This window comes from Neofelis nebulosa, chromosome 10, assembly GCF_028018385.1.
Source record: "Neofelis nebulosa isolate mNeoNeb1 chromosome 10, mNeoNeb1.pri, whole genome shotgun sequence".
NCBI lineage: Eukaryota > Metazoa > Chordata > Mammalia > Carnivora > Felidae > Neofelis > Neofelis nebulosa.
The window spans coordinates 17,771,135-17,796,540 of record NC_080791.1 but is presented as its reverse complement, the minus strand read 5'-3'; the positions used below and the strand labels follow the sequence as shown (position 1 = coordinate 17,796,540).

The window sequence follows — 25,406 nt, the reverse complement described above, 5'->3', positions numbered from 1 at the left end:
AAACGGCAGGGCTAGGATTCCAACCTTGAGCCATCCGATCCAAAGCCATGTTGTTCTCCCCATGCGACATTAGAAGAATCCCTTTTCCATATCAAAATGGCTCCACGATTCCCTGCAACCACTCATCCCCGCCAGCGCCGCCTTCCCTGGGGGCCTCTCACCCCTGATTGTCAGTGTCATTACATGAGGCTTCTTTTCACCCCAGCTCCCATTATATCATCTCAGCCTGGCATTGTAAAGCAGCCCCATCATAAACATCAGCTTGATTATAAGCAGAGACTGTTGCCTCTAATAAATAAGCATGCGTAATGTATACAGAGGGAGAAAGAGACACCTCTATATTTTCAGTTTTGTAAAGACAAATCGCCTCGATTGTTTAATCAATAAAAATGCCTCTCTAACTCCTACTGTTATTACAAAGCAATTTCAGACAGAGTGAAGAAGAAGCATCGCATCTGTATTCCTGTCAGGACAGACAGGGTCTGATTAGGCCAACAGATGAAGATCAGACCCATCACCCATCCACGGAAGGCCTGTCTGGTCCCCCCCTCACTGCCATGCCCGGGCACAGGAGAAACGAGCAGGTGTCTTGATTTCAACGGCACATTAGGTTTGGGGAAGGCCAAAGCACAGAGAGATTCAGCTAATCAGGGATCCCTAGGGACAAACACACTCTACAACTCAGAAGGATAAGTCTTGCTGGTGTGGGGCAGAAAGAGGGGACACTAAAAGAGGAGGGTACTTGTCCTAAATGTCCTCACCGTCATCTCCAACCTTCCATCCTTCCAACCCCTGTCAAGTGCAGACACTCTGCTTCTCACAATGAACAAACTCCTCCTCCCTGACCTTCCTGCTTCCTGTCTCCTGGTCCCTATGGCCCTGGTTCTTTACCTGAAACAAACACGTGACGACAGAGGGATGGTCAAGACGTCACAGAAAGTTTGTCACTCATTCACCCAATGTCCACATGAGAAAGTTTAAACTCTGCTCTCTAACTAATGGCTCTTCCTGAATCGGCCTTGTCTTCTTCCAGACTCATCCCCTCCCCATCCTCCTGCCCATGCGTCTTTCCTCTGGCTTCTCCAAACTCTTTGTAGTTTCCTGAAGAACGTACGCTTTACGCCCCTCCACCTGTGCACGTTCTAATCCCTCCCCTGAAATGCCATTCCCCAGCCCTCTCTTGGCAAACTCCTACTCACTCACTGAGACCCACTCACGTGACCTCCCCTAAGGTCCTTCCGTGCTCCCCACCTTATGCCTTGCCCCAGAGCCCCACCACCCCCTGCACACAATTCTATTGCTGCGCTGGGCGCATGGCACTCTACGTGTTGGCTGACCTGCTTCTATGCACCAGTGACTTGCAAAACGTATATCTCCAGCCTTTACCTCTGTCCTGAACTCCAGACTCCTTTGTCAGCTGTCTCCTTGCCAAATGTTCTTCTGCCTCATGGGCTTTTCCAAAACATCACTCCAAACTCCCAGCTCCCAAACTTGTTCTCCCCTATGTTCCCCCATCTTAGAAAATCGCACCATAATCCAACCTGATGCTTGAGCCAACACTCAGTCACTCTGAATTCCTCTCTTTTTTCCCTCGTGTTCCACAGCCAAACACAAATCCTAACAATCCCATCTCAAAAACATATCTAAAGTAAAAGAAACTCAGTGGAGGAAAGATAATCTTCTCAAGAATTGGTTCTGAGGGGGGCCCAATGGCTCAGTTGGTTAAGTGTCCAACTTGGGCTCAGGTCATGATCTTGCGATTTGTGGGTTCAAGCCCCATGTCAGGCTCTGTGCCAACAGCTCGGAGCCTGGAGCCTGCTTCGGATTCTGTGTCTCCCTCTCTTCTCTGCTCCTCCCCCACTCATGCTCTGTCTCTCTCTCTCTCTCTCTCAAAAATAAACATGAAAAAAAATTTTTTAAAAACAGAAATGGTTCTGAAACACGTGGATATCCATTTGTGCACACACACACAGACACACACACAATCAAAAAAACAAAACAAAACAAAACACCTTAACCCATACCATACCCCTCACCATATATAAAAATAGCTCAAAATGAATCATGGACCAAACCAAAAAAATCTAAAATTATAAACTTTCTAGAAGAAAACATAGGAGGAAATATGTGTGACTTTGCATTGGGCAATGAGTACTTAGATACAATACCAAACTACATGCCATAAAAGAAAAAAAATGACAAATTAGACGTTATCAAATTAAGAGTTTCTGCTCTTCCAAAGGCACTGTTAAGAGATATGAAAAGAATCCAAAAGAGTTGAAAACAGGGTCTCAAAGAGATATTTTTACACCCAATTTTATAGAGGCATAATAATCCAAAAGTATAAGCAATCCAAATGTCCACTGACATTTGAAGAGTAGTATGTGTATACAATGGAATATATCATTCAGACTTAAAAACGAAGGAAAATCTGTCCCATACTATAGCATGGATTATATACCTTGAGGACACGGTGTTCAGTGAACTAAGCCAGTCACTAAAGTATAAATACGGAATGATGCCACTTAACGAGTAGCCAAATTCAGACAGTCAGAAAGAACGGTCATTGCCAGCGGCTGGGGTAGCAGAAAGTAGTGAGCTGTTACTTAATGGGTGTAAGATTTCAGGTGTGAAAGATGAAAAGAGTTCTAGAGATTGGTTACACAACAGTATACACGTATTTAGTGCTCTGGTACTTTACAGGTAAAAATGGTCACGATACTAAATTTGTGTTATTTTTACTACAATAAAAAAAAAAATAGAAACTACAAAATCTGGACCATCAAGATAAAAGCCTCATAGAGGCTGTCTTCTGAAACCATTGTCTGAATGACAACAGAGGAGTGGGCTGTGATAAAAGAATTATTTTATGATAAAATTTTGTGATAAAAGAATATTATAAAAGATAAAAGGAGGTTTTAGTCTTCCTTCTATTTTCATAAATATCCTGGGGTCTTATGATTTAAGAGAGAGGAAGAGACAGCAGGTGTGGGAGACCAGAAAAGGACAAACCACAGACCGGGAGAAAATATGTGCAAATCACATCCCTGATGAAGAACTTATATCCAGAATATATAAAGAACTCTCAAAATTCAACAATAAGAAAACGAACAAGCAATACAAAAATGTGCAAAAGACTTAAACAGACACCTCACCTAAGAAGACAGACGGACCGCAAATAAGCAGATGAAAAGATACTTACATCATTAGTCCCTGGGGACAAGCTAATTAAAACCACAATGAGGTATCGCTACCTATCCATTAGAATAGAGAAAGATATTTTTAAAATTGAAAAAAAAATTTTTTTCAAAAAAGGACAACTGGGTGGCTAAGCTGGTTAAGTGTCTGACTCTAGATTTTGGCTCAAGTAATGATCTCCCCGCCTTGTGCTCGCCAGCTCTCTTTCTCTCTCTCTCTCAAAAATAAATAAACTTTAAAAAAAAAAAAAAAAAAAAGAACACCACCAAGTGTTGGCGAGGATTCAGAGCAAATAGAACTCTCCTACATCGCTAGCGGGGATGCAAAACGGCACAGCCACTCTGGAAAACAGGTCAGTGGTTAGTTAAACACGCGCTCACCGGATGACCCAGGATTTCCACTCTTGGTATTGAGCCGGGTGAAATGAAAGCTTACGTTCACATAAAAATCTGTATGCGATAGTTCACAGCAGCTTTACTTGAAACTGCCAAAAATGAAAAACGGCCCAAATGTCCTTTAAGTGGTGAATGAATAAACCAGAACTTTCATAGATGGAATACTACCCAGCAGTAAAAAGGAGTGAACTATTCATTTATGAGCAGCATGGCTGACTCTCAAATACGTGACACTAAGTGAAGGAACGCATGGTGCTAAGACTCCAAAAGCTACATCCTGTATGATTCCGTTTGCATGACTTTTTAGAAAAGGCAAACCCAGGGGCGCCTGGGTGGCTCAGTTGGTTGAGCATCCGACTTCAGCTCAGGTCACGATCTCGCGGTCTGTGAGTTCGAGCCCCGCGTCAGGCTCTGGGCTGATGGCTCAGAGCCTGGAGCCTGCTTCCGATTCTGTGTCTCCCTCTCTCTCTGCCCCTCCCCCATTCATGCTCTGTCTCTCTCTGTCTCAAAAATAAATAAATGTTAAAAAAAATTTTTTTTTAAAAAAATAAAAAAAAAAGAAAAGGCAAACCCATAGGGACAAAACCAGACAAGTGGCTGGCAGGGGTGGTGGCAGGGGAGGGGCTGAAACGGGCCCAGGGGAATCTGCAGGGCGATGGGAAACGCTGCATATCTTGACTGGCGATGGTCACACAATGTGGGCATTTGTCAAAATTCACAGAACTTCACGCTAAATGGTGAATTTTAGTGCATGTAAAGTGGGCCTTAATAAAAAAGAAAAAAAAAAAAAAAAAAGGAAAGCACACGTATCTGAATCCTGCCCGATAGGCTTGTGTCGTTGTTACCAGGGCCGCCCTCTGCCCAAGCCTCTGTCAGCTTTCAGCCAGCCTGCTACTCAGTCACTTCTTGACTTTTCCTCCCTATAGTCCACTCTTAAAGAGCAGTCAGAATTACTTTCAAATATAAATCAGATTATGTCACCCCCTACTTAAGACTCCCCTGTCTCCTCGTCTCATTTGAGAGCAAAATCCAAAATTCCTTCCGGGCCCCCAAGGCCACGCCTGGAGCTCTGGCCGCACACCCTCCCCTTTGTGTGCCGCGAGCCAGCCACTCTGGCCATCTTTCTGTCTCTCAAGGACACCAAGCATGACCTACGTGGGGGATTTTGCTCCAGCCTAATCCCCCTCCCCCGGAAGGCTCTGCCCTGACCTCCGTGTGTGGGGTTCCTTCTGACCTTCCAGGTCTAAGAGTAAAGTGTCACCTCCTTGGAAAGGTGCCCCGCCAGTTCCCCCTACATGCCATCATGCCAGCCTTAGCCTCTCCAGAATCCTCGGTGCCAGGGCAGGCACAAAGTCTGCATGGACTTCCTGGTATCTTCAGGAAGGAATCTGCCTCCGAGCCTTCCAGGGCACTCGCCTTGGGGTGAGACGTGACTCAGGCACGGGGAAGGCACAGCGCTGCCTGCGGGATGTCCAACCCCCCACCCCCCACCCCCCCAGGTGGGAGCACCTAACCCAGAACTTGCAACAGCCAGTGAGGGGCAGAGCCAGGGCTCAAACCCGGCCGCTGGGGGGTTATTGGCATGAGCAACCCTCTCCACCTCTCACTCTGAGTACCTGTGGAGGTGGGCCACACAAGACGGAGGAATACATGACAGGGCACTGTAGGGGGCGCCCAGCCCCCTTCCCCCATCCTGCTGTGCAGCTCCAAAATGGTTCTCGGGTTCCAGAGTCTGATTATACCGTGTTGGACTAAGAGCCAAGCATGTGTGTGACTAGGCAGCTTGTTTACAGAAGGAAGGGAAGGTGGCTAACAGCAGCTCGCCCGCTGCCCGGTATGTCCCAGAAGTTTTTGCTGTGTTGTCTCATTAACACTCGTGACAACCCCGTGCGGTTGGCAACAGCATCCTCACTTTTACGCGACCTCAGAGAGGGCGCCCCCACTGTAAGTGGCAGAGCCTTCTGGGGTCCACACCTACAGCTGGTTCCATCGCGTGCCTACGGGCAGCTCTAAACCCCCCTCCTCTCTCTGGCTTCTTGGAGGTCTTTAGTCCAGCACATTCTCAGCCCAAGAGTGGAGACGCAGACCAGAGAGCCCCAGAGGACTGTGGACTGTGCCCACCTGGGCCCCTCCATGTTCTTATTTCCAGGTTCCTGTGGGTATAGACTCACGGCGGAGACCAGCCTTGACCACACGTCCCTGCTCTGGGGAAGGCAAGCACCGGCCTACTCTTTCCCTGCCCCCCCAGCCTTGTTTCTTTCCTTCTCCCGGTCTGCCCTGTCTCTCTCCCTTTGTCTGCCCGTCTGATTCTTTGTCTCACACACGCGCATGCACGCGCATGCACGCATTCGCACACTGCACCCCCTTCTCTAACTCACTCCCTTCAGCTGTTCGGCTCACTCTGCCAAAAGGGTAGGATCCTGACAGATCAAGGCTCTGGAAAACCCGCTGCAGGGGATCAAGGGGATCAAAAGGATGTCTGGGCTGCGGCTGTGGTCCCCAGGGCCAGAGCCAAGGAGTCTGTGCACTGCACAGGGGCTCGTGGCTGCTGGGCCCTGCTCGGCATCACCAATCCTCGTGAAGCTCTCGGCACTGTTAACTACCCGCAGTGTGGCTGTGCTGCAACACCTGGCCGCCAGGGTGGAGAGATGCTGCCCAGCAGCTGCTTTGGGCCAGGACAGCTGCAGCCCAGGGGTGAGGCTGTGCAGGGCTGGAGACAGAACAGCACGGACTGGCATAATTTCACGCCTGGCCTTTGCTAGCCGACAGGTGAAACGACTCTGTGATCCCCTAGCTATCTAAATTAGTTGCATCTTAAGAGCCCCCTGTCCGGCAGGAAATGTCCCGTTAAATCTTAATGATCTGCCTTCTGAGAAGCTCCCCGGGGCCTCCTACTCCCTTAGTGGATACCTGGCCCTGGAAGAGCAGAGTGGGACACGGGTGGGGAAAAGGGGAAAATGAGCACCCAAGACATGCTGCCTGGAATGGGGTCCCATGCAGCTTTCATTGGGCAACTGTCTTCAGAAACTAAAGGAAGAAGGTCCTTCCAAACCAAGAGATGTCTGTCATCCCATCCTGTGCTTTCCACAGGACTTCACCCCCTCCCACACTCAGACTCTGAGGCCACCACCCACTCACCCACCCAGAAAACCACCTGGCCGCCCTCCATCTCAGGCATTTGCTTAACGGCTCGACTCCACAAGATACAGAATCTGGGACTAAACCGTACCCCACCCTACTTCTCCACGTGCGCAGCTGAGGCTGGGACAAGAATCTCTCTTTGAAAGAAAGATGCCACGTGACCTTCAGATGATTCATATATTAACTACCTGGATAAACAGTTTCTCCTATATTCTCATTATCACCTCTCTTGCTGAAGCAACAGTGCAGTATTTCTCTTTTATATCCAGAATGGAAGATGCTTCTGGTGACTCCTGGGGAGAGGAGGAAAATGACGAGGGAAGGAGAGGGCAAAGCTTAGGAGAAGAGGGAGCAGAATCCTCCCAGCTCCCCACCCCAACATGGGCATGCCCAGCGGGAGCTACGGTAAGATCTTAAGCAGAAGGTCACCTGGAACCAAACAGCAGCCAACCTTGTCCCTGGCACGGCACAGGCTGGTAGTCACAGAGGGGATTTGGGAACACAGGCTCACGAGGACCCATCCAGCTCCAACAGCTCCCTGCATGACCTTGGCCATGTCACCATTTGGGCCTGCCTCTCCAGAGACACTGCCACTTGCTCCTGGCCAGCATGGCTGTCCATGATCACCAGAGCTACAAGCAAGGTTCTTCATCGACCCTTGAATTAAACCCTACACATTCTTGGCTGGACCCTTCCCTTCCTCTTCTCTCTCATCTCCCATTACCTTTGGCCTCCACCTGCTCAGGTCATGAGAAAGCCAAGCACAGTTGTGTGATCTCTCCCTACTTCCTCCACCACCCCTGGCCAGTCAAAACTCACCAAGTCAAGAACCCCTGCCTCTCCACACTCCCATCCCTCTCCTGGGAGGGGGGGCAGAAAGGGAGGCCCTGGTCCTCCCGAAGTCCAGCCTCTCCCAGCAGAGAAGACAAATCTATTACCAACTTCCATTATCGCAACCCAGTTTAAAGTTATTATTATGGATTCTTAAGATGTCAACAATGAAGAATCCTATTGTCCCACTAATTAATTCAGCAATCTCCCTGAAATAATAGGAGTTGTAATTATAATTCCAAACTCACCCCTCGACCACTGGAATCAACTAATTAAACAACAATTAGCCAGCACCAGGCTTTCATGGGGAAGACGGACCATTCCTTTTTATAGCTACAATTAGGCAACACATTCAATAATCAGAATGATATACAAATTCACTCAGGAGCCCAGTAAATTATGACCATTCATACTCTGTTTTCCTATGGTCGCCTCCTAGAAAACAAAAGGGGCTGTATCTTCCAGTGATGGCTGAATGTCGTCTGGACCCCCTTTGAGCCAGTCTGCTCAGGGCCCCCCTCAGTAGCTTTCTGCTGATCAGTTCATCAGCACAAGGTAAGGGTGGAGGGTGCTGGATGCCCACACCGGATTCTGCCGGCATCCGTAGCGATGCCGAGCAGGAGGTCAGAGGGGCTGGCGGTTTCTGGAGGGAGAGTGGCAGAGAACCAGCTAAGAGCAGGAGTTGTACATACAGTGGTACCCGGGTCAGTGTGTGAGGCACGTGCCCCCAGCACACTCACTCTCACAAGCACACCCCATTCGGGAAACCCTTGGCATCTCCTGCCAAAACATCACGGTGGGGAAGGAGGGCTTGGAGGGTGGTGCTAAGACCCACATGCCCGAGGGAAGTGATGCAGGTGGGTTTCTTGAGGAGCCACCCAATCAGGTGCGAAAACTAAATCAGGTAAAAGGCAGTGGCTGGGCCAGGAGAGGGGAGGAGAGGCGTGAGACAACAAATGGAAAGACACCCCCGGCCCGCCCCAGGCTGAGCAGAAAACTTACCACGCTGCAGATTTTGCCAAAAATACGCATGTCCTCAAACGGAGCAAGCAAAGGGTCGTGGCACGAATGTGCATAACTGAATCATCTCAGCTTGTCTACCTGAGGGAAGGGGCGGGGGCGGGTATGGCAGGGTCCTCTGAAGGCTACTGGGAACAGCCCTCATGTGCCCTTTCCTAGAACTCACGGAAGGCAAAGTGGAGGGGGGGGGGACTCAAAAAAGCACAGGAGAGCTTCAGGAGAAATTCAAGGGAAGGGATTCTTTTGCAGAAGATGTGGGAAACCCCTCGATGGCAGGGACCCCTTCCCTGTCACTCACTATGGACCCGGGCACACGACAGGTGCTCAACAGACACGGATTGAACAGAGATGCCTGGTTCTGGGCCACTCCTCTGCTCAGTGGGCAATGTGGGGAAATACAGAAGAAAGAGCTCCCCCCCTGTGGACTGATCGAGGGGTGCTTCAGCAGAGGGACAGCAAAGGATGCTCTCGGTCTGTTCATTCACTCCTTCAAACCCATTTACTGGGCATCTACTCCATATCCACTGCACGCCAGGCACCAGGGGCTGCAATATGAGCAAGACAGGCCTGATCCCTGCCCAGACACGGTCAGTCCTAGGGAAGGGGGACAAGCCAACAGCCAGGAGGAGCAAGAAACGCAGTGATGGGGAGGTGGAGGGCATTAGAGCCTTCCAGAAGGAGAGAGACGTGAAGAATGCCAAGGAGGAAGCCAGGTGCCTTCATTTCCCCATCTGTGAAGTGGGAGTAATAACACCTGCCTCATAGGGCTGTACTAAGAACTCAACGAGAAAAAAAAAAAAGGAATTAAATGAAAAATATCTGCGTAAGGTGCTCCAACAGGTCCTGGGGCAGAGCACGCACCGTTCAAGTGTTTGCTGTCATTACTATTACCATCCCGCCATCATTCTCGCCTTGAGGGAACACCATAACCATGGCGGTCCATCCTGCCCAGAGACTCCATCTTGGATAGGTGCTCTCTGCCCGGTTCCCTGCCCATTCTGGCATAGCCATATCGCATGTGGCCCACTGCTCCATTCGCCCACCACGTATGGAGCCCCTGCCACACCCTGACACATGCTAGGGCATGTTGGGACTATGGAAGGGGTTCCCAACTTGCTCTCAGGAAGCCTACGATAAGGCTGCAGAGAAGGCACGTGATGAAGAACTAAATCTCGCATCAGAGAGTCTGTCCTGGAGGCCCTGGGTTGGTCCCGGAGGCGAGAGGATGTGCCAGGAGAGGCTCTCAGGACTGAGCCGGTGGAGAGGAGTCAGCAGGAGTCCCGAGGCCTTGCCATTAGCCACGCTTCAGCCAACTTCTGTCCAGGCCTCTGAGGTACAGAAGAGCCAGTACAGTGAGAGCAAAGGCTTAGCTGTTGGTCCAGGCCGCCCCTACCCAGAAGGGGCTGGCAGCGGGTCCTGAACCCCAAGCCCTGGACCTCTGTGGCTCCCTGGCTCCTGGCTCAGGCCCATGCACACACTGTCTGTGGTGGCCAGGACCACAGCCTGCTGACTGCAAGTCTAGCCCCACCCGCTCCCCCTGCCCCCTCCCACTCTGCTCTCTCATACACCGGCTCCCCACCATCTGAGTCCCAAATGCTCCGGTTCCAACTTTCCATCCTGACATCCACCTCCTCCTCCCCCCTCCTTGGGAGACAAGATTTGAGCTGACATCAAAGAACCTGCAAGCTTGAGCTGAAGGTTGCTGAGCTGAAGCCCAGGGTCCCCTGAAGCTGTGGGGTAGCATGGGTGGGCGGTGGGGCCCGGACTAATTCACTGAGTCCCTGTTTTCTGCTCAACTTCTCCATAGCAGCAAATTGCCAAGGCCCTTTTCATCATGCCCCAGCTCTTGGAAACCATAAAGAGCCTGATTAAGCACCCTCAGAAACACGTTCAAGGGGAAATTCTCACACACGCGAGTACTGATTTATCCCCTGATGACAATGGCAGGATTAGCTTTATTGATCAAGCATCACCATCAACAACAAACATTTATGGGGCTCTCACTCTGAGCAAACTGTCTGTCCTGCTGCTCAAGTTGGATCCTGAGGGCCCCATACCGAGTGAGCAAAACCAACCGGGCTCGTGGCCTTGGGGTGACTACAGTCCACAAGTGGTCACACTGCTTTAAATACACTTAATACCTCAAACAGCAAGATGCTGTGATTTTTATGACACCGGAGCCTAGAGCTTTCTTCGATCAGTAAGATACCATAGAGTGAGTGAGTGAATGAATGAATGAATGAATGGTGTACACTCTTGATTTTCTCTCTCCTTGCAGAATATTTAATGGCCTTACTTGGGTCATTTCATTGCTAATTTCTAGCTCAATCAGAAGGAGAGGGAGGGAGCAGAGGAAATGTAAAGGAGAAAGACACAAATCAATCAGTGATGTTCCCTTCAGCACTTCGGAGAAAGGTTTTGTGGAGAGGCAGATGAAAACTAACAGCTACGGCAGAGCGGGAATTATCTGTGGATGGTATTTGTGCAGGACTTCCAGCATGAATGGCCGTCTTGCTTCCACTCTGCCTGGAAACCTTCCCAGGAAAGGTGATGCTTTAGGAGAGGATGAAAAAGGAGAGGATAGGAGGCAGCCTCCTCCAGCAGGGCCAGGCAAGTCCTCCCAGAGCCGGCCTGTGAAGAAGACAGCCTCTCCCACCCTGTTTGCCACCACAACACGTGCCTACCTACTGAGTTACAAGGGACTTGATGGAGAGGAGCCTGACTCTCTCCCTGATGCGCTCCTCCTTCCCTTGCTTGATCCAGACCCGAATTCTTCAGGCAAAGGCAACCAGGCCTGTTGTAGAGGGAATCCCCTCCACTGACTTCCTGCTAATTCAGAGGGAGCGGGCTCTGTGGCAGACAAAGGGAGGAGGCACCAAGCAGACCGGCCACCCAGAAAAGGATAAGATGCCGGGTCATCTCGCAGACTCTGGGGTTTCCCCCGGGGGACACCATGCCCTGGACAGGGACCGGGCCAGAGCGCAGGGTGTTGGAAAGACACACATCAACAATGGGACTGGCTAGGGAGGAAGGGGAGAAGAAGGGAGGGATGTTGAGTGAGACCAGAGGGATGATCAGTGGCAAGGACCAGGGAGCACTGGTCCTGGTCATGGTAGGAGGAGCACAGATCACAGCTCAGAGGGAAGAAGAGCACTGGACTTGACCCTGTGGATCTGGGTTCAAGACAGTTCTGATCCTCACTAGCGTGACATGTCTGGGGGCCCTGCCTTCCTAAAAATCAAAATGCTTCAGCAGGGGGAAGGGATAAGAAATAGGGTCACAGGGGCTATAGAAAGCAGGAGATCCTACCCAGGAGGCTGGTGGGGGGGCGGGGGGATGGGGGGGTGGAGGAGGAGAGTGCTGTGCACCTGGTGCGGAAGGCACCAGCCCAGGGCACATAGCACCACACTGCGAACTGTCCTCACCAGGCCTTTGGCCACTGCACACTTTCTGAACCAGAGAAAACTCCTAGTAAACTCCAAGCCAAAAAAGAAGAAGATGTGAGGCCCTAGAAATAAGGAATGTATGCAGGAAGGCAAAGGGAATCCCTGGGACCAGAGAAGAGGAAAAGTCCCAGGAAAAGTCCCAGGATAACAGCCTTACTGGTCATCCAGCCACAACAGCGGGGTGGAGGCAAAGTCTCCAGGGAGCAGGTTGGAGCTAAGTGTCTGATGAGACTGACCTAGAAGAAAATTCTTCTTCTTCTTTTTTTTTTTTTTTTAAGTTTCTTATTTATTTCAAGAGAGAGCAAGAGAGAGAAAGAGCACAGGGAGAAAGGGAGACTCCCAAGCAGGCTCTGTGCTGCCAGCACAGAGCCCATCGTGGGTCTCGATCCCATGAACCGTGAGATCATGACCTGAGCCAAGATCAAGAGGTGGACACATAACTGACTGAGCCATCCAGGTGCCCCGAGGAAAATTCTCCTGAGAGGCTACTGGTAAGTACCAAGAAAATGAAAGCAAAAAAATTAAGCCAAACAAAGCAGTTATTAACTTCAGGGAAAGAAAAAAACAAAAAGAAACATAACCACAATATAATACTCTGCTGTGAATAATACTCAAATAGGCACAATGTAAATCCTGAGTATTGATTTAACTAAAATTTAAATATTCTATATAGAGGGTAAGAGTCAGAGGAGACGGCAATGTAAGAGAACTAAATCCTCATTACCATAAAGAGAAAGTCAACAGATAATATAATTAATGCATTAAACCGCACTATACGTATTATTTAGACCTATGTATGTATGTAAATGTCAGAAGAAACATACCAAGTTGAAAGCCATCGCTTCTAAGGAGGGAGGCTGAGAGGTAAGGGAAGGGTAAGGCAGAGAAATACTGGCTGTTGTTAGAACCCTTATAAGCCTTTTGACTTATAACTATGAGCAAGTATTACAATCAGTGATTTTTCTTATTCGTAAAATACCCAAAATGAAGTTTACCATCTCAATCACTTAAGTGTGCAGTTCAGTATAGTTGCAAGTATATTCGTGTCATGGTGTACCATGAGGTTTCAAAATCCTCAAACCCTGACCTTCTACGGTTGGCAGTAGAGGGAGGCTTTCCAGTGAGACGGACAGCAGGCTCTTTCTTCCCCTACCCTTGTCCCCTAAGCGGCATCTTGTCCCACTCATTACTGCAGACACCAACAGGATGGACTCAGAAAACAGCCACCATCCCTTTCAAATAATGCTCTGCTGTGGACACAGTTCCTTTGCCTTAATCCCCAAAGCACAACTAATGAGACTAGAATGATTCGATAAGACTTTTCTAACAGCCTAGAAATACAAAGGGGAAAGGAGCAAGAGGGACACTCATCTACCCAATCTGCCCTTTGTCGGTCCACTTAGACCCTCTCCGGGGCTCTCGCTTTACCCTTCCTAGCCCCTGCCCATCTGTACGGAGACAGTCCGGCTTCCTCCACGTCTGTATTCGCCAGAGTAAGGCCCAAAGTTTCTCCTCCGCCACCCTGACGTGCTCTTGACCATTCGTGTTTCCTAGTTAACAGCCTTCCTCTTGTCCCGGTGACCGCCACTGTGCAGCGTTACCCTTTAGGGAAGCCCACACCTCCTGCTCCAAGCCAGAATTCAACATAAAATCCCCAATAATTTACGAGGGGACACTCACATATGGAAATGAGAAGGGGGGGACAAAAAAGGGGGGGCTCTTACTGTGGACAAAGTAGTAAACTTTCCGAAGCCTCAGTTTTCTCATCTGTAAAATGTGGGTGAAAGTATCTGTTTCAATCTCCGGGTGGTTCTCAAGATCCCGTCAGATGATGGATAAAAGGCAGCGCGGTGAACTCCAAAGTCCCTCGCAACTGTGAATTATTACTGTTAACAATACTTTTTGAAAATTAGCAGACTACAAAGAGATCTTTGAGTGGCGGGAGACCAGAGCACTGAAGTTAAAAGCCTCCACCACTGGGGAGCCCTGTCCCAAAGTTAACCATGGGGTATTCTTGTCTGGTTGGTCTGTTATCCAACCTGCAACAGTGCCAGCTGCCCTGCCTGGAGCTACAGACGCCCCGGGCACAGTCCTTGATGCCTGAGGCAAATGGCTCCAAACACCTGTGCCACTTCCCCTTCATAAAATAAAATTGCTCACTAATGCTCTCCGGCTCCTTTCATACGAATGGCAACAGCCGTTGTTCTTATTGGATTGTAGATGAATCACTTGGAAAATATTTTTGGGCACATTATAGAGGCAATAACATAAAAGTACCTGGAAAATGGTTCTGTTTTGTTTTCCACTTTGCAAACCCAAACTGGAGCCTGGGGTTGTATTACATATTTTTGTCTTTTTTTTTTTTTTTAACAGAACTGTTTTGCTCATTTCCTCTCCGTGCTGGGAAAAGGGACATGTTAATCACTCCTGAATGGGAAGCAAAACCCTTCAGAGGGTCTAGCTCAGTCTTCGGCAGGAAAAATTTGAGCGAGGGGAGAGGTCAGCCTTAAAGGCCAGCCTTCAGATCTAGGAAGAGGGACAAGTAAGAATGTCTCCACATCTGCACGTCTGTCTCCACTGAGGACAGGAGAGAAGAAAATGGCAGGAAGACGCTGTTAAGCTTAGTCTACAGATGTAGCTTTCGATCATCTTAAATAGACCCTATTTTTATTTTTTTTTTTTATTTTTTTATTTTTTTTTTCAACGTTTTTTATTCATTTTTTGGGACAGAGAGAGACAGAGCATGAACGGGGGAGGGGCAGAGAGAGAGGGAGACACAGAATCGGAAACAGGCTCCAGGCTCCGAGCCATCAGCCCAGAGCCTGACGCGGGGCTCGAACTCACGGACCGCGAGATCGTGACCTGGCTGGAGTCGGACGCTTAACCGACTGCACCACCCAGGCGCCCCTAGACCCTATTTTTAAAAAGCATGGATTTATCTCACGTCTGAGGCCTTATTCAGTAGGAAGGAATGTGGGATCTGATCGCCTTTCTCCACAGTCAACTCCAGGCTGGATGACCCCCAACAGGTTGCTTAACATCTCTGGACCAGTCACTTCCCCAAAGAGCAGAAAGTAAATAATATCTTACCTCCACCGGAAGATCCTGAAATCCCCTAGGGTTCAAGAACTACAATTCCTCACTGAAGGGTCTCTACCAATGAATACTTTTTTTTCCCCCTTTTCATTTTTCAGCTAAAATCTGAGACCTAGAGTCTGAAGGCCCAAAGTGCAAGACCAAAAGCTGCAATGTTACCAAACCTTGGATATAGGACTTAACCTCTCTGGGCCTCACCCACGTGTCCATCAAGATGACAGTCACTGGCACCACAGCTAATGCTCACTAAACGTGGCATCATCCCCCTTCCAGCTTAAGTACCAAAGTCACCCTCCAAGCCCAGAACAGCCGCATAGCTCAGCTCTTTCCCCTTGATTTCCTGTCTTACTTTACTCCCTTTAGGAAAAGATGGCTTTGTCCATTCCCTACCAACTAATGTGCTATTAGTTAAGTTTTCTCTTATGGCCAGATATTACCTCTGAATTATAAGCGGAAACGCCGAGATGTAAGAAAGAGCCAGGGGAGACAGGAGTAATTAATGAGACAAAGCCGTGAGCCAGACCCCCTATTTCTGCTCGGGTCTCATTAACCAGCGAAGGCTGCCCTGGGTTGGAGGCCCTCTTCCCTTACCTGTCCCTCCCCACTCGGCTGTTCTCTGTTGTACCTCCTACAATATTGGATCTGTTAAATGCTTTATATTCCGTTTGCCAACGCAGGGATGATTCAGAACAAGATTGGGTTATTACAAATTCAGGAGGCAGTACACACACGGCTGTCATGTTTCAGTTACCCTTTCTCTCAGTTTAATAAAATTTGCCACACTAATACAAAGCCATCTTTTATCGTTTTCCCTGCAGTTGTAACAACTTGTCCAGCTCCCTCCTGCTAATTAAAGGAGGGGATACAGCAGCTCATTGGAAAGCGAGTTTCCGGGGAGGCTGTCAATATCTTCGCAGCCACTTAGCTCTGGTTCTTATGGTCCTTTAACCACCCGCTCCTACATGATACGAGCCCTAATGAGGTCAGCAGCTGGTGGCGACAAAGCCGGCAGAGCCGCGCGCGCTGTGGCGGTGGTGGCCGGGCACCTCCGCCCGCTGGCAGGAGAGCAGCACAGCGCTCCCCACGGGCCGGATGACGCGGGCTCCGCAGTCCGTCCTCCCACGCCTGCCCCAGCATCACTGCCTCGGCCCCAAGCGTGTGTCACCTCCCTGGTGAAGGGTCCCCAGCAGGATAAGCAGGACTGGGGCGGAGGGAAGGGGGGAGGGGGTGTCAGACAGGCCCCCCCCTCGCCCCGCCCCCGCGTGGAGCAGATCACCGGAAAGGGGGAGGAGGTGGGAGAGAAGGAAATGGGGGGGGCGGGGGTGGGGAGAGAGGCGCTATAAACAAAGAGCTGCCCTTGTGCGAAGTCCTGAGATGGGTCCAAAGCAGCCGACTTCCGGAAGGCCCACGCTTTGTTCGTCATCCCACTCGGGAGGCTTCAGGGCGCGAGGCGGGGAGAAGGGCGGCCGTCTCCACTGAGAACATCTACTTCCGCGCCCGGCCCCATCTGTCCGGCTGATTACCTGCTACCGCAGCCGGGCCGCTGCCCTTTCAGAATAAGGAGGCGCGGGCGCATCGTCATTCCGGGCGCAGGCTGCCTCCCCACGCGGGGTGGGCAAGCGCCCACGGGCTGCGTCTGCAGGGAGCCCAGGGCCTGGGGAACCCCCACCCCCCCAGGGCAGGAAGCCTCTCAGTCTCTTGCGTCTGATGGGTGGGCGAGTTGGGGGGGGGGGGGGTGGAATCCTGCCCCAGGAAGCACCTGTCTCCTCTCTGGGTCCTAAGACCCTTCCCAACCGTGAGTCGCTGGGACCCCACTCCTGGCGTAGCGTAACGTCGGAGAATCGGAGCAGACAGGGCCAAGGGCAACGCAGGGGCAGGGGCAGGGGCGCTCACAGCCGGCTGCCCCTGCTCGCCCCTCGGCTCAGCCCGGCCCCCTGATTAGCATGCGGCGGCCGTCGCCCCCTTCCGTCGCCCCGCGCGCGGCAGCCCGGATTCCCGGGCCCTCTCGCCGCGCGCGCACACTAATAAGTTTACAAATGGAAGCCGGTGGCGCCGGTTGCAATAAAAGGCAGAAGCTCCGCTCGGGCGCTTCAATGAGAGCATTTTCCCCCCTAACAAGGGGCTGGATTCAGCTGCCTGCCGCCGTCTGAGCTGGACGAGTTGCCAGAGTAACGAAAGCCTAGCGCACACGTGGTGAGAGGGAGCCGGGCGGGGGCTCCAGGCTCGGCCGGTCACCGCGCCGTCCACACCCAGGCCCCGGGGCTCTTCCTTCGGGCCACCAATCCATTCCTCCCGGACGTCACCAAGCCCCACTCCCCAGCTTCCCCACTGCATATGTTCTCACCACGATGGCGACGACGACCCCCTCCCCCCGCCCCGCACTCCCACCCCGCGCCAACCCCCAACTTCCAAAGGCTTCCACAGGCTCCCTGGAAGTCTGTATTGAATTCATGAGACACAGCTGGCACAATTACTCCGGGAGGGACAGATAATGTACCAGGCCCTCGGGCATCAGTCAGGAGTCAAACGAGACTGGTGGCTGGTGCTCAAGGTAGGCCCGGGAGGCACAACCGATCCCAGAACAGGCAGATGGGGATTCATAAACTCCCTGAACAAGAGGTGGGCTTCTATGAAGCTCTACGAAGGGTGGCAGGGAATTCAGAGCCAATAACCAGGAGTGCCACATGGAATTTCCTTGGATGGAGGACCAAAGGCCAGAGTTCCATGAGTGCTTAGGTCAGCTAAGCCAGAGAAGAAGCCTGCTGGATGGTGAACAAAGGGCACCCATCCCACCCTTAACCACCAGATGGCTGCTGCCGCTCCCTGCCAGCCGCTGGCCTAGCTTGGCCTCAGACTGAACTTAGTTTTTGGTCCTCAGTTCATAGAAGTTCACATTTTACTCCAGAAAGTTCAGGTTGTCACCCACCCACCCTGGTTTCTTCCCCGGAACCCGGAAATATAGGGGTTGTCTTATCTCTTTTTTACAAGCTTTTCCTTGGACACTAGTTCATCCAGGCCCTAGAAAGTGTCCCCTAGAGCCCAGAGAGGCTGGAGGATAGGAGAACTTGGAACTTGGCCCTCCTGCACTGAAGGCTTCCCGACAGCTGCCTTCCCCATGGCCATATGCTAGTAACCTAGGAGAAGCTAGGTCCAAACACAGTACTCACTGGCCAAGCACCCCCTAGGCCATACAGGAAAAGAGGCCAATAATAGACTCCGTCCATATGTCCAATACAGAAAGAGCCTACTTCGTTTGTAAGGGACAAAGAAGGGGTTTGCCTCAGGGAGGGGAGGGTGGGGTAGGCGCTGAGCCAGCTGGGCCCCTGCCTGAATGACTGACATCTCAATAATCACATGCTTCCCACAGCCCAGTGGTCAGAATGCATCTAGTTCAGCCACATAAGGCCAGCACAGGGCTCGTGTCCATGGTGAGGATCCCCACTGCCACCAAGCAGGTGGGCCACACGTCTTTGGGGACAGCCTGCCCACCCTGGTCCCTCAGACCCAGTTTCTCCCTTTTCTCCACATGACAGCCCAATATCTAATCAGCACTAAGTCCTGTGGATTCTGCCTTCTAGAGATCTCTCAAGTTTGTCGACTTGCAGCCTTAGTTTCAGCTTACATTTCTCGTGAATATCTGTCGCAGCCTCATGATTTTTCCACCTCCTGTCGTCTAGCCACCCTACCATCCCCAGAGGATCTCAACCTGTTCCCTTATGGATAAATCCTTGCCGGTGGCTTTCTGGTGCCCTTAGCCTGACACAAGGCCCTTCACGTCTGATCTCTGCCACCTCTCTGGCTTCTCTCTCTCTTGCACCTTGGCTCCAGCCTGCCAGCCGTTGCCCAGACACAAATTCTCACTCAGTTCTGGGTGTCTGTTGAAGCTCTTCCCTCAGCCTTACTATGCACTGAAAGGGCGGGCCTACGCCGGCCGACTCCATCTTGTTCTGTGTTCTTCACCTTGACCACGCCTCCTCCCCTTGAGTAACCTCCCGCTCACCTGTTCAAACTTCCTAATCAAAACACGCCCGCCCGGTGACCTGCGTAACAGGACTCCGACCCTTCCCCAGCCAATCAGCTGAGGCCACAGCCATTACCTCACCAACTGCCCCTAGACCCCAATAAAACCTTTGTGCTTTTGAAACTCGCTCTCTCTCCCCCGGTATCTCACCGCTGCGTCGGTGCAGGTAGGGGATTGAGCTCGAGCTAGCTCAAATAAAGGCTCTTTTGCTTTTGCATTGGACTCGGCTCCCTGGTGGTCTTTGGGGATCACGAATTCTGGGCATAACAGCACCACCTCTGTTTCTTCCCTTGGCTGCCTCCTGTACATCCTTCTGGACTCAGCTTAGGTGTCACCTCCTACAGCAAGCCCTCCCCATTCCCTGAGTTTGCCCCTCGAATATACTCACCTGTTCTCCTTCTCCACTGAGCTTCTCAGGAGCAGAGCCCGGCTCCCTCCTGACTTTTCAACAAGGCCTTACTGGCAAATGATCAAAAGTGATCAGAAGTCAGATATGGGTTTGATTCTCAGCTCTTCCATCTGGGAAGGTCATTTCATTTCTCTGAATCACAACCACTTCCTTATTAAAACGGATAACGGGGGCGCCTGGGCGGTTCAGTTGGTTAAGCTTCCGACTTGGGCTCAGGTCATGATCTCACAGTTCGTGGGTTCAAGCCCCGCATCAGGCTTTCTGCTATCAGCACAGAGCCCGCTTTGGATCCTCTGTTCCTCACCACCACCCCCGCCTCTCCCACGCACACATGCTGTCTCTCTCTCTCTCAAAAATAAATATTAAAAAAGCAACTAAAACAGATAACAATATTATCGTAAGACTTGGGGCTAAACGAATTAATGTGTTTAAAGGATGTCGCACAATGCCCAGCACAAGGTAAGCAGTCTGTTCTTGCCGCTACGTGTATTTCCTCGGTATCCAGCACATAGGGCATGTTTCAACCACTTATCCACGCTTGCTGAGTAAGTGACTGCATGAAGGGAAGAACAGCACGTGGCTTAGAGTATCTTCACCAGCCCTGGCCTTTCTCCCCCAGATGGGCTTTGGTTTGTTGGTAGCCTGTTTCATGTGGGTCCACAAAACCTGGGGGCTGGTTCACACTCCTAACATCAGATGTATGCAGTGTAGACAAGAGTCAAACCCCGATACGTGGATGGGTAAGCAGCAGGAAAGAGAAACACAGATAAATCGGAGGGTCTCTGGGCCACCCTGGGGCTTGGGGAGGAGAGAAGCAGCTGCGGGAATGGTCGTGTTCTTCTGGAAGACAGACAGTGTCCTATGTAAAGAGGCCTCCCCCGCGTCTCCTTGTCTTTGCTGTGTCCTGACCCCTGGGGAATATGTGTGCTGCTCCTCTGTGCGGTCTGGGAGGCCCTTCCTCTCCACAAGACCCTCTCACAGCTTTTGCCTTTGACGGGGCAGAGGACGCCCAGAGTGGCTCTCCAGCAGCAGAAGGAACTAATGGAACGGAACGGCTCTGGTCAGCAGCACCCCCGCTTCCTCTGAGGCAGGAGGGCAGGGGGCCTCGCTGGTGGGTGGGCAGGGCTGGTGGGTGGGCAGTAGGGCCAAAGTAGGAGGGAAAGAAGAGAAGGCGGCTTCAAGCCCAGCAGGAGCTGCCCCCAGATGCAGATCTAGAACACAAGGCTGGAAGTCTCCATCAAAACGAGCTGAACTTCAAAGCCTGCCGCAAGCTACCCTCTCCTGCCTGCCTCAACCCCCCGGGGAACTGGGAACGCTCGCGTTCCTGTTCCAAAGCTGCTGCCGCTGAGAGCCACCCTCCTATGGAGACCACACACAGGGGGCTGGCCAACTCGCTCCCCTCCCGGGCTGTTTTGCAATTTTAATTTCTCACCTTCCTAAACAGCCAAGATTGATAGCATACTTGACAGAAATATTTAATTTTCCAAATGCCTATTATTCAAAGGCTGTGGAAATCTCCAGCCCTCATATTTCTGCATTAATATCCATCTAGCGCCGAGGCCAAAGAAAGATCTTCCCAGAGGCATGGGAGAGGGGAAGAGGAGGAGGGGGAAATCCTGGGCAGAGAGGAATGACCCCTAGAAAACCACCCACGAAGCTCACACCACTCTCCTAAACCAAATCAAACGTTTAGGCTTTTTATCGTTGTTATTAACATCCCCGAGTGGTTACTACATGCCAGGTACGTGCTAAGCGATTTTAACAGCTATCTTGTCATTTAATTCACAACTCTGTGAGGCAGCCACTGTCACTATCCCATTTCTGAGATGAGGAAACTGAGGCACAGAGTAATCTAAAATCACCCAACCAGTAAAGGGAAGGGCTGAAATTAAAGCCCCAATTTTTACCGAGTCTTACCCACCATCATACTGTCTCTTTTGTACACATGATAGAAATACTCTTTTTCTAGTAAGTAGTACTTCTATGCTATATTCAATTTCATCTCCTATCTCATTAAGTAGATTCACTGATAAATTCAGTGTGCACATATGTCTGAGGTCCCTGTCACACACGGAGCACTGCTGTGGGGAGAGCATAACACACGGAAGGTGAGGTCTCTTGTCTACCATGATCTGAAAATCCATCTGGAAAACTGGTCATATATGATCCCTGCGCAATCTATACAGATATCGAATCATTATGTCGTGCACCTGACACTAATATCATGCTAAATGTCAATTATGTCTGAATAAATGAACTTAAACACCGGGCATGTATGCAAACAAACAAACAAAAAAAACAAAACAAAAACAAAAAAACCCAAACTGGACATGTGTGCAAACAATGCAGCAACAAAACAAAGCAGTCTGATAACACCACCTACCCAGGGGACTCAACTCTGAGATCAAAGAAGAAACAAGACTTCAAAATAAATAAGAGACCCTCCCAGACTCCACTCTATGCCTAATGCAGACAGAGTTTATTCACACTAAATGCAAAAACGGACATGAAGACCAGGGAGGCAGGCAGGCTGGCAAGGGCGACAAGAAGCAACTGGTAAAGAGGAGAGAGGAGAAGATCATGAAACAGACAAAGGACCCAAGAAGTTAGGGGTTTGGGGCCACGTGATGTGGGCCACAGAATATCCGGGGGATAGCTCATGTTTATCATAATGACCCTGAGTAATGAGAAAAATGATCAAACTGTGTTCTGTGTACAGGGAGCGCCCAGGTGGCTCAGTCGGTTAAGCGAATGAATGCCTCTTGATTTCCGCTTAGGTCATGATCTCACGGTGCGTGAGTTCGAGCCCCACGTCGGGCTCTGTGCTGACAGTGCAGAACCTGCTGGGGATTCTCGCTCTCCTTCTCTCTCTGTCCCTCTCCCCTGCCTCTCTCTCTCAAAATAAATAAATAAACTTAAAAAAAAAAAAAAAAAGATGCCTGTTAGTGAAACTTTTTTTTTTTTAACGTTTATTCATTTTTGAGAGTCAGAGAGAGACAGAGCATGAGCAGGGGTGGGGCGGAGAGAGAGGAAGACACAGGATCCAAAGTGGGCTCCAGGCTCCGAGCTGTCAGCGCAGAGCCTGACGCGGGGCTCGAACCCACAGACCGCGTGATCACGACCTGAGCCGAAGTCAGACACTCAACCGACTGAGCCACCCAGGCGCCCCTTAGTGACACTTATCTCGTGGCCATTTGGATGGCAATGTTTAAAGTGGCCAAAATATATATATTTTTTCACATTTTGGCACTTAAAGAAGGAAGTTATACCCTGTAACTCATTCTGTAGTGAAGCAGCACAGCCTGACTAGGACTGGGAGCTCCCGGTGGAAAGATTCTGTCTGGCCCTCTCTGCTCAGGACGCAGCACTGGTAAGCACCCGACAAAACATGACCGGCCTTCACAGGGGTGCTGGTGCCCACATGCCTCATGCATTCACAGCTGAGAAGATAGAGGAAGCTGGGGAGCCCGGGCCCCCTCCAAAACCAGGCCTGGGGAGCCCAGGACCTCACTTTCCCAGCTCCCAGGAGGCCGAGCTTAGAGCAGAATTGCCCCTCCCTGGCCCAAGGGGGTCTTTGCTACCCCCCACGGAGTCACCACCACCATTCCTTCTCTGGAAGGAATCCTAACATAGGTTGTCAGCACATAAGAAAGGAGGTGCCTCTACCTCCCTTTGCCTGCTCCTAAATGGATCTAGTCAACTGCTGCCTGGAAAGGTGACAGAAACAAAGCCAAACAACAAAGCAAAAAGGTGAGCGTCCCTTTGGTGAGCAAAGCTCATCACTATGGTGAGGCCCTATCAAGGACCTCAGAAGTCTCTGTAAAACCACCCACTCACAGGTGATGAGCCAGAGCAAGAAGAAAAATAAGACACAAGACAGGGACCCACCGATGGAACCCATACCATGTCCGAAAGGTGAAAACGTCTGCCTGCTTTCTTTCTACGTGAACCTAAAACGTCCCCTGAAGCCATCTCGCTCCCCTCTGTCAACTGAATACGTTGAACCGTCACGGGCACATCATCGACTCACTTGTTCATTGTTCATTGACTCACTTGTTCATACCTCTACGTCAGCACGACTGAATGAACCAAAAACAACCATGAGGCTTTTTACTTACTTCATAAGGGGGAAAGGAGCTAATATTTCCCGAGCACTTACTCTAATACAGACACTTCATGTAGGCTCATCTCATTTAATCTCGTAATAGCCCTCTAAGGTAGATATTATTTCCATTTTATGCGTTTAAGAAAACTGAGGCTCAGAGAGGTTAAGCAACTTGTTCAGAGCTGCAGAGCTAGAAAGCATCAAAGCAGGGGTTCTGTTTCCGGACCATCTAACCCTGAATCCCAAGTACCGCCAACAATGCCTTCTCGACAAAAGAGCAGAGAAAGGCCTCTGGGGTCACGGGTCTGGAGACGAGGAAGACCCCTCTCACTTCACATAAGAATGTTCTCCCTTTCTGGCCCAAGCTCGTCTGGCATTTCAGAGGCTGACTTTCATGATAAATGGGCCCAGGGCACACACGAGACGTAATATGTCTTGATTTAGTGAAGCGCTTGATAGGTCGTCTGATGAAATTTTACTTGCAAAATTAATTCAGATTGTCTTGGCTGGGTGCTCCCGTCACCCAGACGGCGGAGAGGCTGAGACACCGTAAACAAGTGGTCAAGAGAAGAGGCTGGGACGGCAGGAGTGCAGCATCAGAGGCAGGTGACTCCAGCAGCAGGAAGTACAGCGTTCTTTCCCCTAACGCGAGGACAGGTGCCTGCAAGAGGTGTGCAGGGAATGGAAGATGAGCTGGACGTGAGAGGCCCTGGCCGGGGAAGAGGGTTCGTCCTCGGTGCTTGCCAGTGGCAGGGGGCAAGGGAAGAGCAAAATGACCCCCAGGGGCTCCTGCAGTCCTTAATTCTATGTGGTCATCACACAGGGCCCAGAAACGCACTGATGGAGGCAGAGGAGAAAACAGTCAGCCTCGGAGGCTGACACGGGGCAGCTCCAAGAGGCAGCTGCCTGCCTGAGAGTCAGGGTGATCTAAGCCTATCAGGCCAACTTTGCAGCGGGAACGGGAGGCGGGTGCCTTCCAGGGGCAGGAGGCTGCCCGGAGGGGTCAGCCGAGTGGGGGGATGTCAGCCCACCCCAGGAAGGGGAGGCTGGAGGCCCAGGAGGGAAGGGTGGCAAGATGGAGCAGGGGGGAGTGACTGAGGAGGAGGAATCAGAGGCGCTAGACTGACACAGGGGCGGGAACGTGACTGCCACTCACAATTAAGGACAGAGTGGAGAAGAGATGAATTACTGCAATTATGAACCTATGGAGCACAGCAGGAAAAAAAAAAAGAAAAGAAAAAGGAAAGAAAGAAAGAAGGAAGTGTTCTCCTGTCCTCTCGTGTGCATACATAGTAGGTAAGAGGAAAGAGGTGCCATTTTTGTTGTCCTAAAGCAAAGGCTAGGTGTTAAGCCCGCTCCAAAGACAGATGTCACCCAGGATGTTGAGGAAGTAAGCAAGAACCTAGGGACGAAAGGAAACTAGGCAGATCCAAAAGAAAGCAGGTGCCAGAGAAACCCTCATCCCCGTCTCTCCGTGGCGTTGGCAGGAGGTAAGCGGAATTGATCGGATAGGGGGTGGAGGGGTAGGTGCTGCCTCCTGGACGCACCCTGTGTCATCCTGGCAAAATGACTTGAGCTGACTTACATTGTAAACGGCTCACTCTGGCTGTGATATTAAGAATAGGCGTGGCGGGGGGGGGGGGGCAGGTAGGATGCATGGGGAGGGGGAGAATGGAAGCAGGGAGGTGGAGAGGGAAAGCAAATGGGACTGGGGTGGTGGTAGCCAAGAGAAGGGGTTAGATTT

General features: G+C 50.9%; 1 protein-coding gene and 1 non-coding gene across 4 annotated transcripts in view; both read right to left on the bottom strand.

Annotated features, from left to right (window-relative positions):
* GRIK4 (glutamate ionotropic receptor kainate type subunit 4) overlaps positions 1-25,406 on the bottom strand; it is a 433,258-nt gene that overhangs the window by 368,265 nt on the left and 39,587 nt on the right. The window lies entirely within an intron of this gene.
* Positions 22,637-22,721, bottom strand: TRNAR-UCG (transfer RNA arginine (anticodon UCG)). The gene has a single exon. It is a non-coding gene; the product is annotated as a tRNA-Arg (tRNA).